Consider the following 12,830-nt stretch of genomic DNA (forward strand, 5'->3'; position numbering starts at 1 on the left):
CAAAGAAACGGCAAAAGATGCCAAGATTTATGCTGAAACGTCTTCCGCCTTGTACATTCGTTTGATTTGCACCCACACACAATCGTATCGTATTATTTATCGTAGTATTTCTGTTGGTTAGCTACTCGGGTACTACTCAATACTTGTTGTTGGTGTTTTCAGCTATGCACCAGTAAAACCAATAGAGGGAACAAAAATATTGTACCAAAATGTTTTTCTGGTCTTTTTAATCGTCTCTTAAATTTTATTTTTCCTTCTCCTTATATGTACCAGAACATTTTATAATTAAGAAGCATTCAAGCAACAATTTACGATAAGAAAACGCTGGGTTAATATTACTATTCAGTAAATGCATAAAATAATATCATTAGAAGGCGGCTTTCAGAAAAACGTGGAGAGCGTCCAGTTTACAAGAGTAACAGTTTCCCTATTTTATACGCGCACCGTGCTACAACCAAGGACGAGCGCCTTTTTGTTTTTTGATTTGAGGCAGTCAAATCATGCCCCTGGAAAAGAAAGATCCTCTTGTTTGGGAACGGGGTTTTTCGCCGATTTAACCCTATTCAGACCGGGGGGGGGGCTTTTGAGGCCCGTGGTGACTTTGGACCCTTATAACTTTTTTAACATTCAACCAAACGCTGCCAAACTTTTTGAGTTTTCCTAAAATTTATCTGGCAATAATTTGGTAGGATTGGATGATGTGTCAGGAACTTAACATCGCAGGCATGTTTTCCCAAATTTGTAATTTTGCGTGTTTTCTAAATAATGATAATGATTATTATAAATTTTTTTGATAATGTCTCTTGTTATGTACTCTATAGCTGTGGTCAACTCAGACCAAGAAAAACAAATATATTAAAGCAAACCGAACTGACTTCTAAACTACATCTACAGCAGCGTTAACTGTCATGTCCAATAGCGCCGCGCATGCGTATTTACCATCCAGTTACTTCTGTTCCGTTTGAAACCAATGAAAATGAATTCCTTCAACGGGACTTTCGAGAGTCGCTCGTTTGAACAAGCTTAAGTAGCTGAAGAATAAACGACTCGAGCATCGGGATTGTATTTGAGGCCATAATTGCAGGTGAGAGGGCCCCTTAATTAACCCCAGCGCTACCCCAAACCCTCTTGGGAGAGACGCACAAGGACAAGGTTCAGTTGATTGCAAACATATTTATTGTAGTACATTTTTCGATAATATTTCATATCATTACATTCAATACTGTAAATTTATTCCCGGCCATATAATCATAAAAATTTACTTCAGAATATACAATCATTTTCAAAAAAAGAGTTGAAACAATAATCTTGCATTGGGAATGTCATTAAAAGCGATGATGACTCCTTGTGTACCACCTTTTTCTCCTAAACAATTTGCTGTCTTTTTCAACCTACATGAGCAATAACTTTGAAAGGACAGAAAGTTCAAAAAGAAATTTATTGGGTAATTTTCGTTTTCAAGGAGAGCATGCTGTTCTAAAAGAAATGCAATTTGTAGGATAGGAAAGTGTCTTAACTATTTTACACTGCGGTTGTACAAGTCAAACGACGCAATAGCGCGAAATACAATAACTGTTATATTTTCACATTTATTGATAACTGGGTTTTAAAACTGCGTCTGCATTGATAAGGACTTGAAAGAAACTGAAGACAAGTTTCAGACTATAGCCACGATAAAATTGTAGTTTAAGTTTAACCGCGTGAAAATTCCTATTGTGTTAGAATATACAAACGAAAAATTTGCAGTCTATGCCAAAAAATTACGGAATGGAATCATTTGTGACGCCTTCCTTTCAGTTGTCGTTTATTTTGGTTTTTGAGTAATTCAATCTTCAAGGTTTATAGTTAACTCTATAGTGCTTTGACTGCTTGCAAAGCTTCATTCGTTTCAAGGTTTTTCTAAACATGGGCATTCTAAAACTGTAAATGATTGGATTGACCAAAGAATTGACCAAATAAAGAATGTTGAAAACGTAAAGAAGAGGTACACTAACACACTCAGAACACAGAAAATGAAATAAAAAACCAACAGTACTTGGAAGAAAGCAAACAAGAGACACAGCTATCACAATAAACATAGTTCTGGATAATTTTACATTCTGATCAGGTCCATTTTGTCTGTTATGGTCTGAGTCGATGGCGGGGACTCTGCAGTTAAGTCTTCTTCGGATTGCCAAGTAAGACAAGCAGATTGTTATCAAAGATACCACTGTGACAGAAGAAGGTGCAACCAACCAGTGAGCGAGACCTATGATGTTGTGTAAAACTAGTGCAATCAATCCACCTTCAGATATTCCAGCTATCCACACAGAAATCACACCGCAGATGTAACCTTTGGTGCTTGCAACTCGATGGCGGAGCGGCCAAATCAAAGCATATGCACGTTCCAGAGAAATGAGTACAAGGGAAAATAGTGAGGCACACATAAATGCTGTTTGAAATGAAGCTGCAATAGAAAAATAATTTCCGCTGGTATTGAAGTTGGCTAGGATCTGCTGTGGAATTGCGAATTTTCCAATCAATATCAGTTGTGTGAGGCCATTTAGCAGATCTGCAACGGCTAAGTTGATAAGAAGAAAGGAGGCTCGCTTCAGTCTGTTTCGGTGCTTCCAAAACACGAATATGGTGAAAATGTTGCCAACGATAATGATCAAAGATTCGACAACGACGATGCAAAGAATAAGAATGGCAGTAGTATCAGACATAGTGGTAAATTTATCCTGAATCTATTGTAAAATGATGAAACTCTTGCTTAGGTGTGCTTGTTTTTTTATTTTTATATACCAAACTTATTCTTTGGTTATCACGCCCAGTTTGCATTTCAGTGTTTCATGGCAGGTGTATTCATTGTCAGTAAGCCTGTGAAGACAAAATTGACAAACATAATCAATTCTTCTAACATTATTTGCGGAGGCAAATTTTAATTGAACCGTCTGACAAAGAGATTGCACCCACCGGGCAGGAACAAAAAATGATGTCCGCTAGTACGACCCCTAGTACGGCTCAAGAGCTTTAATGTTGACTTAGTTGAAAAAAAGTTTGAAAATAAATACACTTTGTTGGCCTCCATGAATATACGCAATACAGACATATGTCACCAGATATATAATTCACTATATTAGTAATTTACTTTATGTACATTCGTTATAAGACTGCTTGACCGTTAAAATAAGGTTTTTGCCAGATTAATAAAAATGAAATGATCTCTTCATACAATGTTTGAATATAAATAATCAAATATAGAAGAATATTCACAATGTGAAACAAATAATATATATAATAGTATGTGACGTAAATAGAGCAAAGTAATATCATCAAAATGTAATTTTGTTCTCGCAATAAATATGTAATACAAATATGTACAATATTTTTAATATTTTCTTTACCGAAAATGAAAAAAAAGAAACTCATTTCAAAATCTTTTATCTTATATTAATTAAAACCTGATCCTTGGAACAGTAAAGGAATACAATTCGAACATATTTTACTTTGTTTTACTACGTATGCATAAACAGGGAAAGAAAGTTAAATCATTATCTTGGCTACTAGTGACCAAACAAACTGTGGAGAGACGACGAATTTCAATATCGCCTCAGAGACATGGCGAATTTATGCATCGTAAAACAAAATTGTTTCCTTCCAGTATAAAACCTTAAAAATTAAGTCTTAGAGTTGTGTGGCTCTTATCGTTAGCTTGGGCTGCCTGTGCCAGAGTCGTCGTTGTCCTTGACCAGCCGTCTGAAAACGACTACGTTACCCTGGAAAGTTCTGGTATTGGAAGTCGCAAAACTTTGACTTCCAGCTGAATTGCGGATGCCTACCTACCAAAACTCCTTGACGTTATTTGTTTTTGAAACCAATAAAAATCGATCCTGCAACGAAACTCTCGAGAGTCGTCCGTTTGCTCAAGCTTGAACGATAAAGAAACGAAGACTCGATGTTCGGGATAACACTTCATGCCATGATTGAGAGGACCCCCTTGCCCCTCACCTCTACCCCCTACCAAATCGGGAAATAAACTAACGAATCTTATTTTAAATTATTACAGAATAATTAAAAAATTTTTGTACGAAATCATACAATAAGTTACTTCAAGTTACTTCAAAAGAAACAGCCATTTGCAAGAAGAGTTGAAACCCTTTTGCCTTTAGAATGTCATAGACATTAAAAGCCGATAGATGATTTAAACAACGACGCCCAGTATACCACTCTTTCACCCTGATCAATGTTGGCTCATTTAAACAGTCTATGGTTCTCCACAGAGATGACATCCAGTTGTCGGCAACTATTTTTTACCAACAACTTAATGTTTTTGAGTTCTAATCCTGTTCGATGCAAGCATTCCACACATTAGAATGTTAGCAGATAATTAAGTCAGGCCAGCGAAACCTTGGGAGGTAATATTCACTACGCATGCTCAAACCACTGACCACTGACCACTGACAACGTAGTTACGATACATGTGAAAATTCCTTTTGCGATAGACTATCCAAATGAGAAAATTGCAGTCTATGCCAAAAAATTCAGAATGGAATCATTTTTGATGTCTTATTTTAGTTGTAGTTATTTTGTTTTAGAATAATTCAATATTTAAGGTTTATAGTTAACTCTATATCGCTTGGACTGCTTGCAGAGCTTGATTCGTTTCAAGGTTTCTCTGAAGATGGGCATTCGAAAACTGTAAATGATTGGATTGACCAACGAATTGGCCAAATAAAGGATGTTCAAGACGTAAGAGAGAGGTACACTAACACACTCGGAACACAGATAATGAATTAAATAACCAGCAGTACTTGGAAGAAAACAAACAAGAGACACAGCTATCACAATAAATAGAGTCCTGGCGAGTTTTGCTTTCTGGTCCGGCGCATTTTGTCTGTTATGAGCCGTATTGACGGCAGGAACTCTGCAGTTAAGTCTCGTTCGGATTGCCAGATAAGACACGCAGATTGTTATCAAAGATGCTGCTATGATAAAAGAAACTACAACCGAAAAATGAACGAGATCTATGATCTTGTATACAGCTAGTAAGGTCCATCCACCTACAGATATTCCAGCTATCCACACAAACATCACACCACAAATGTAACCCTTGGTGCTTGCTACTCGATGGCGGAGCGGCCAAATCAAAGCATATGCACGATCCAGAGAAATAAGTACAAGGGAAAATAGTGATGCAAGCGTTGCTGCTGATTGAACTGAAGTTGCAATACTTCCCCTGCCAATGCTGTTGGCTAGAATCTGTTGTGGAATTGCAAATGTTCCAATAACTGTCAGTTGTGTGAAGCCATTAAGTAGATCTGCAACAGCCAAGTTTATAAGAAGAAATGAAGTTCTCTTCAGTCTGTTTCGGCGCTTCCAAAACACGAATATGGTGAAAAGGTTGCCAACAATAATGATCAAAGATTCAACAACGACGATGCACAGAATTAGAACGGCAGTGGTATCAGGTATAGTGATAAATTTATCGTGAATCTTTAGTAAAGTTATGAAACTCTTGCTTAGCTGCGCTAGTTATTTTTATACCAAACTTATTCTTTGGTTATTGCGCCCAGTTCGCTTTTCAGTGTTTTATGGCAGGTGTGTTCATTGTCAGTAAGCCTATGAAGACAAACAAAATCAATTCTTCTAACAATATTTCCGGAAAAATTTTTTCATTGAATCGTCTGACAAAGAGATTTTACCATCTGAGGAAGAACAAAAACGGCTCAAAAGCTTTGATGTTCCCTTAATTGGACAAAGTTAAAAAATAAATAAACTTTGCTTGTCACGGTGAATATATGACTATTTTTTTCATTACGTTTTTTTTAAATGCGCCCAAAAAACTTTATTATTATTATACTTATATGTACAGTAGTATAAAGAAATGCCAACAAATATGTGATTCACTATGGTAGCAATTTATATTACGAACATTGTTTATTATACTCAAAGAACAATACAGTATTTTAAATAGTCGGCTGGAACGTGGAAAAATAAAATTTCCGCCAGATAATAAAATGAAATTATCTCTTCGTTTGTTTTAATTTCAACAAAGCCTGAATATCAATGAAATATTGATGGTATCCACAGTATAAGAAAATAACAGTTGGTACATGACTTGCAATGCCAACGAACTGATGTCATGTAATGTAATTTTGCGCACGCAATTAGTTTATAGAACATACAACGACTTACTTAGGCGAAAGTAATCAATTTTACAATCTTTCATCTTGCCAAGATATACACAAATATGGTATTTATTAAAACATGAACCTCGGAAATGTTGTAAACCATTTGCATTACTTTCTAAGTAATGATAATAATTATTATTATAATGTCTTTTGGTAATGTCTCTTGTTATGTGCATGCCCTATAGCTAAGGCCAACTCAGGCCAACAACAATATGTGCAACCAAACCGAGCTGACTCCGAGGAAAGAAAAAACCCGGCAGTTTAATTGTTTGGTTTCAGTTTTCAAACTAAATCTACAGCAACGTGAACTGTCATGCCCAATACATACACAGCTGTACATACTCTTTTACTATCCAGTTACTTATATTCTGTTTGAAACCGATCAAAATCGATCCTGCAACGGAACTTTCGAGAGTCGCTCGTTTGAACAAGCTTCAGCAGCTGCAAAAACAACGACTCAAGGATCGGGGAATGTATTTGAGGCCATAATTGAGAGGACCCCATAATTAAACAAACCCCACCCTAACCCCTCTCGGGAGAGAAGGACACGGACAAGTTTTGATTGCAAACATATTTAATGCAGTAGATTTTTTGATAATATTTCATATCATTACACAATTCTGTAAATTTATTCCGTGAAGTCATAAAAATTTACTTCACAATATACAATCATTGGAAAAAAAGATTTGAAACACTTCTCTTGCATTAGGAATGTCATTAAAAGCGATGATGACTCCTTATGTACCACTTTTTCCCCAAAACACTTGTTGTCTCTTTCAACCTAGGACCGTACAGCAGGTTCAAAATGAAATTATTTTGTAATTTTCTTTTTCAAGGAAGGCATGTTGTTGTAAAAGAAATGCAATTTTAAGTATAAAAAGAATTTCTCAACTATTTTGCACTGGGGTTACAGAAGTCAAACATCGCAATAGCGCCTAATGCAATCATAACCGACACAGATTTATTGAAAAAAACAGTTTTAAGCTGAAACTGCACTGTTAAGGATTGAAAAAAGAAAAGTTACAGACTACAATTTAGTTTAACCGCATACAAAATTAGTTTTGCGATAGACTATACAAATAAGAAATTTGCAGTCTATGCCAAACAATTCCGGAATGGATTCAGTTTAAACGCCTTTATTTCAGTTGTAGTTATTTTGTTTTAGAATAATTCAATATTTAAGGTTAACTCTATATCGTTTGGACTGCTTGCAGAGCTTCATACGTTTCAAGGTTTCTCTGAACATTGGAATTCTAAAGCTATAAATGATTGGATTGACCGCATAATTGGCCATATAAAGGATGTTTAAAACATAAGCCAGAGCTAAATTAAGACACTCGGAACACAGGTAATGAATCATATAACCAGCAGTACTTGGAAGAAAAACAAACAAGAGACACAGCTATCACAATAAACAGAGTCCTGGAGAGTTTTGCTTTCTGGTCCGGCGTATTTTGTCTGTTATGAGCCGCATCGATGGCGGGAACTCTGCAGTTAAGTCTTGTTCGGATTGCCAGATAAGACACGCAGATTGTTATCAAAGATACTGCTATGATACAAGAAACTACAACCGAAAAATGAACCAGATCTACGATTTTGTTTACAGCTAGGAAATTCGATCCACCTATAGATATTCCAGCCATCCACACAAACATCACACTACAAATGTAACCTTTAGTGCTTGCAACGCGATGGCGGAGTGGCCAAATCAAAGCATATGCACGTTCCAGAGAAATGAGTACAAGAAAAAATAGTGAAGCAAGAGTAAATAACGTTTGAATTGATGTTGCAATATTTCCACTGATTTTGCTGTTGGCTAGGATCTGCTGTGGAATTGCAAATGTTCCAACGAATATCAGTTGTGTGAAGCCATTTAGTAGATCTGCAACGGCTAAGTTGATAAGAAGAAAGGACGTTCGCTTCAGTCTGTTACGGTGCTTCCAGAACACGAATATGGTGAAAAGATTGCCAACAATAATGATCAAAGATTCAACAATGACGATGCACAGAGTTAGGACGGTAGTAGTATCAGGCATAGTGATAAATTTATCCTGAATCTTTTGTAAAATGATGAAACACGTTTGGCTGTGCTAGGTTTTTTCTTATACCAAACTTATTCGTTGGTTATCACGCCCAGTTCGCCTTTCAGTGTTTCATGGCAGGTGTATTCATTGTCAGTAAGCCTATGAAGACGAAATTGACAAACACAGTCAATTCTTCTAACATTATTTCCGGAGGCAAGTTTTAATTGAACCGTCTGACAAAGAAGAGATTGCACCCAGTGAGGAGGAGCCTATATTGAAGTCCGCCTGTACGGTTCAGAAGCCTCGATGTTCGCCTAATTGAAAACAAGAACATTGAGAAGCTTGAGAAGCTTAAAATCGGGCGCTTTGCCTTGAAAGGCAGGGTTCAGTACAGCAGAAACCACGAAGCAGTTACTTAAGTAGCACTCAGTCCGACTGTGTTTGTGTAAGTCACAGGGCTTGCATGAGCTGTATTAGTGTGCATAATATAATATCTAGAACGTTGTCGAGATTGCATTATTACTTAATGACATGATGGTTTCAATTTATAAATGTATTTCACACAATACAAATAAACGATTGAAGTAGACGACTAGACAATGTAAAGTTTTAAGACTTAGCAAAGTGCAGTGTATTGGTAATACTGTAAGGTGCGGTTTCACCTGAAGGTCGTGTGCTTTTCGGTATTTTCCAGGCATTGCACTTTGATGGGACAGTACTACAACTGTTTACCGGGGAACTACTATTGTCAAGAAAATGATCACAACTGAAACTGAAAACCCATTATCAGCCACCTTAAACGGAAATATATTGTTGGTGTTTCAAGGAATCCAAGGAAACTTCACTCATCCCATGTATCTATGTATTGCGGTATTTTGTAATTTTTTGAGTGATTTTTGGGGATGTTTGGCAGGTGATAGTTTTTTTAAAAGAATTAGTAAAATTTAGACAACTAAGAAATATTGAAAATTTAATGTGAATTTAACATTGGAATTTGAAGTTAGAAATTGGCAGACAGACACCAAACAGTCCCGTGACATCTTGGAGTGTTTTTGCATGGGGGTCAACTGTGTGATGATGTTTCCATTTTTTTCTTCAATCCCCACTGATAAAGAACTGTTGTTGGTGTTATGTTGGTGTTATCACATGTCAAGCCTTTAACAAGGTATGAAAGAACACAAGGATTTAAATTATTCTGGTGCTCAATTTTTGCGTAACTAAAATTAATGTTACTCAAATTCCTGATGGATTCTGTCTTAAACTGTTACGAACTTAGTATTTTCAAATTATTGCATGTCAATGTAAGGCAAGACAAGACATGCCTTGGTTCTTATGTAATTCTCTTAAAAACACATAAGATATTGACTATAATTTTGTCTGTGCTATGGCAATTCACAGTGGGGTGGTCTTGATGTGCCTTTAACTTGTAGACTGGACTGGACTAGTAAAACGCGGACTAGTAAAACGCGAACTTGTAAAACGCCTCTAGACACTTCGAATTCCTTGGCCACAATCATCTTACGGCTCTCTTCAATACATAATGTCTCAAAAAAACAGTAACCTCAGAAAGAAGTCAGAAGCAAATAAGGTCGAAAGACCGAATTTGAACATATAACGGCAAATGTTCTAATGTCACGAACGTAGGAGTCGTGTAGGCCCGTCACCTTTATTTACCACATACTGCCCCCAAATTAAAACAGTACCCTCAGAAAGAAGTCAGAAGCAAATAAGGTCGAAAGACCGAATTTAAACATTTAACGGCAAATATTCTAATGTCACGAACGTAGGAGTCGTGTAGGCCCGTCACCTTTATTTACCATTGACTGTTGATTTCTGGACGGGCCCCGTTCTACCTCGTGCGAGCAATACAAACGACTGCACTCAACAGACGTCAAGTAGTGGAAAGAAAGAAACATATGCACACAACTCATAGCATCAATCCCGTTGTTTTAGTAGGGGTTTGCAGAACGAACATGTGCTATACTGCAAAAACATCTCCACGCTAAAACAGACCATAGAGTGCTCAAAAAAGCTAGAAATATGCCGTCGAAGAAACACACAAGAGCTTCAAACACAAATTGTTTCGCTCGCTAAACCGTTTAGTTTTATCCGATTTACAAGCGCTTGTTTTACAAGTCCGCGTTTTACAAGTCTGCGTTTTATTAGTCCTCGTTTTACAAGTCCGCGTTTTACTAGTCCGCGTTTTACTAGTCCGCCTTTTACAAGTCCGCGTTTTACCTGAGTCCGCGTTTTACTAGTCCATGTTTTACAAGTCCGCGTTTTACTTGTCCGCGTTATACTAGTCCGCGTTTTACAAGTCCGCGTTTTACTAGTCCGCGTTTTACTAGTCCAGTCCAGTCCAGTCCTCGAAATACAGTATGCCAAAACTCCCCGCCCTCTAAAGATAAGTCCTTGACGGTTCTTGTCGTTTTTCGGTGCCTATTCATCTTCGGCATCTTTCTCATCCACCTCTCGTTCTGTCCTGTGTCTGTCATCACACGAAAGAAAAGCTGATTCTCAAAAAATCTGCCACAAAAGGAAATTGACAAAAACAATATGAAAACCATATATCGAAAGTTTCTTATTCTAAAATTTTATCATACGTCTTAATTCAGAGCTACAAAGAAGTTCCTCCTTTTGAGTTATTGATACTGTTCTTACAGTACCTCTTTCCACTTGCGAAATTTTACAAAATTCCTTCGCGGCGAAAAGGTAGCGCGAATCCAGAACAGACTCCAATCGAGAGTGGGTTAATTCTAGATTACTATTAATTAACTATTACAACATTCATTTTTAAAATAGTTTCCCAAGCCGACTAAGCTAACTAAACGTCGAGTGTATCTTTCAGTAAACAAAACATGCCGTTATGACGCCGAAAATCCAGCTCACGCATACTATACCCCGTGACTCACGCAAACCTCCGACTTACGTGCTACTACAGTCATTCCTTTCTAAACATTTTTTTTTTTGACCACCACCGTACCTTTCTACCCAAAAAACTCATGAAACCGCCCGGTTTTAACCTGTTTTAACCTTTCAAAAATTAGAGCGTTCGAAACTAAATAAGATCCGTAATCACAAACAACATACAGCCGTTTACCAGCACTCTTTAAAACTCCTGAAACCCTTCAAAATCAGGCAAAATAAATCTTTGAAATAACCTTTATCAATGTTTCTTATTTTTTATTCAGTTCTATAAAATGCCTTTCATACACTACTGTCAAACAAAAATTTCAATTTCCTCAAAGTTTCAAGACAAAAGAATAACAAATATTTCGTGCACAATGTAATTTGATTAAGCCAATATTATCACGTCTAAAAATACTTCAAGCAATTCAGTGAAAACCCGTTTTTTTTTTCGTATCAACGAAAACCACTTTCGAATAATCAATACATGAAAATAACAATAAGATCAAAAGGAAGAAAGGAACCTTTCTAATTATTTGAAGACTTTCAAAGCCGTGATATTATGCATCCAATCCGCGATAAAATTTAATTACAACAAAATCCAAGTTCTCATTTTGAAGTCCATTTTTTTCAGTTGATACCTTTATCCAACTTGTGAAAGATTCCATTCAAGTTCCTATTAATACTGTACATTCCCAATGTTTTGCTCAGGTCTTCAGAAGCGTCTTACTAACCAAATCTAAAATAATTCCAAAACATGCTGTACAAACATTCTACTCTTTGTGACAAACGACTTGACGACCAATTGTTCAGAAATGAAAATCGACACAGTTCTTGCTAAATAAAAAAAAAGTTTTACGGCGGAGTCAGGCTCAAAAAATATACCGCAAGATCACACCCCCATTTATAGTCAGAAACCAGCAAACCATCTAGTTTGCTAAAAAAAAAAAAACACTGCGTGACATCAATGACGTTACCTTTTTCATTTACAAAAATAACTTTAACCATTCTCGTCCCCATAGCCCTTTTCGTTTCTCTTAGCCGGCAGGGCCTTGGCACGAGGAAACGAAGGGCTCTGGGGACACAGAATTTCCTGTCCTAGATTCTAGGACTTCCGGTCTTCATGTATGCAGTCACGACGTTTCAAAAGAATGTATGAGGGAGTCGTTACGTTTTCCACTTCCGTTTCGGGAACTCTTTGTTCCAAACAGCCAATCAAAAAAATTCGAATTAATTCAAAAATCCTATGTCCCCAGAGCCCTTTGTTTTCTCGTGCCAAGCCGGCTAAGAGAAACGAAAGGGCTATGGGGACGAGAATGAACTTTAACTTGTCAAAGTAAGTGCCATCCTCTTCCCCAGGGCCACGCGTATTTTTTTTAAATGACATGACGTAGTGGCCCTGGTAACGGTAAAAAATATGATTTTTGTGATTGGCTGATAAAAACTGCTTGCGTAATTAGGTAAAAAAACGAAACGCTTCTACGCAATTTTGGTTATACTTCCGGTCATCGAAACAATTGAAGATGCAGCGGAAAGTTTGAAAATGTTACCGGAAAAAGACCGAATAACACTGGGAGTTTGTTGGAATAACGTATTCACGAAGCAGATCTTCGTTTATGAACGAATGACAAGTACATCTCTTGCAAGGTGTAACTCGGTTGTACTTTTTATTGCATTAAAAATATTGCTAACATTTGCACCATCAACTTAGCTTATACAAGATATA

The 12,830-nt window shown here is 36.9% G+C and overlaps 1 pseudogene; it reads right to left on the reverse strand.

Moving 5' to 3' along the window:
- Positions 1–7,092: 7,092 nt before the first annotated feature.
- LOC144661660 (trace amine-associated receptor 5-like) lies at positions 7,093–8,229 on the reverse strand (annotated as a pseudogene).
- Positions 8,230–12,830: the final 4,601 nt, after the last annotated feature.

This window comes from Oculina patagonica, chromosome 7 (assembly GCF_052425735.1).
Source record: "Oculina patagonica isolate OP01 chromosome 7, crgOcupat, whole genome shotgun sequence".
In the NCBI taxonomy this organism is placed as follows: domain Eukaryota; kingdom Metazoa; phylum Cnidaria; class Anthozoa; order Scleractinia; family Oculinidae; genus Oculina; species Oculina patagonica.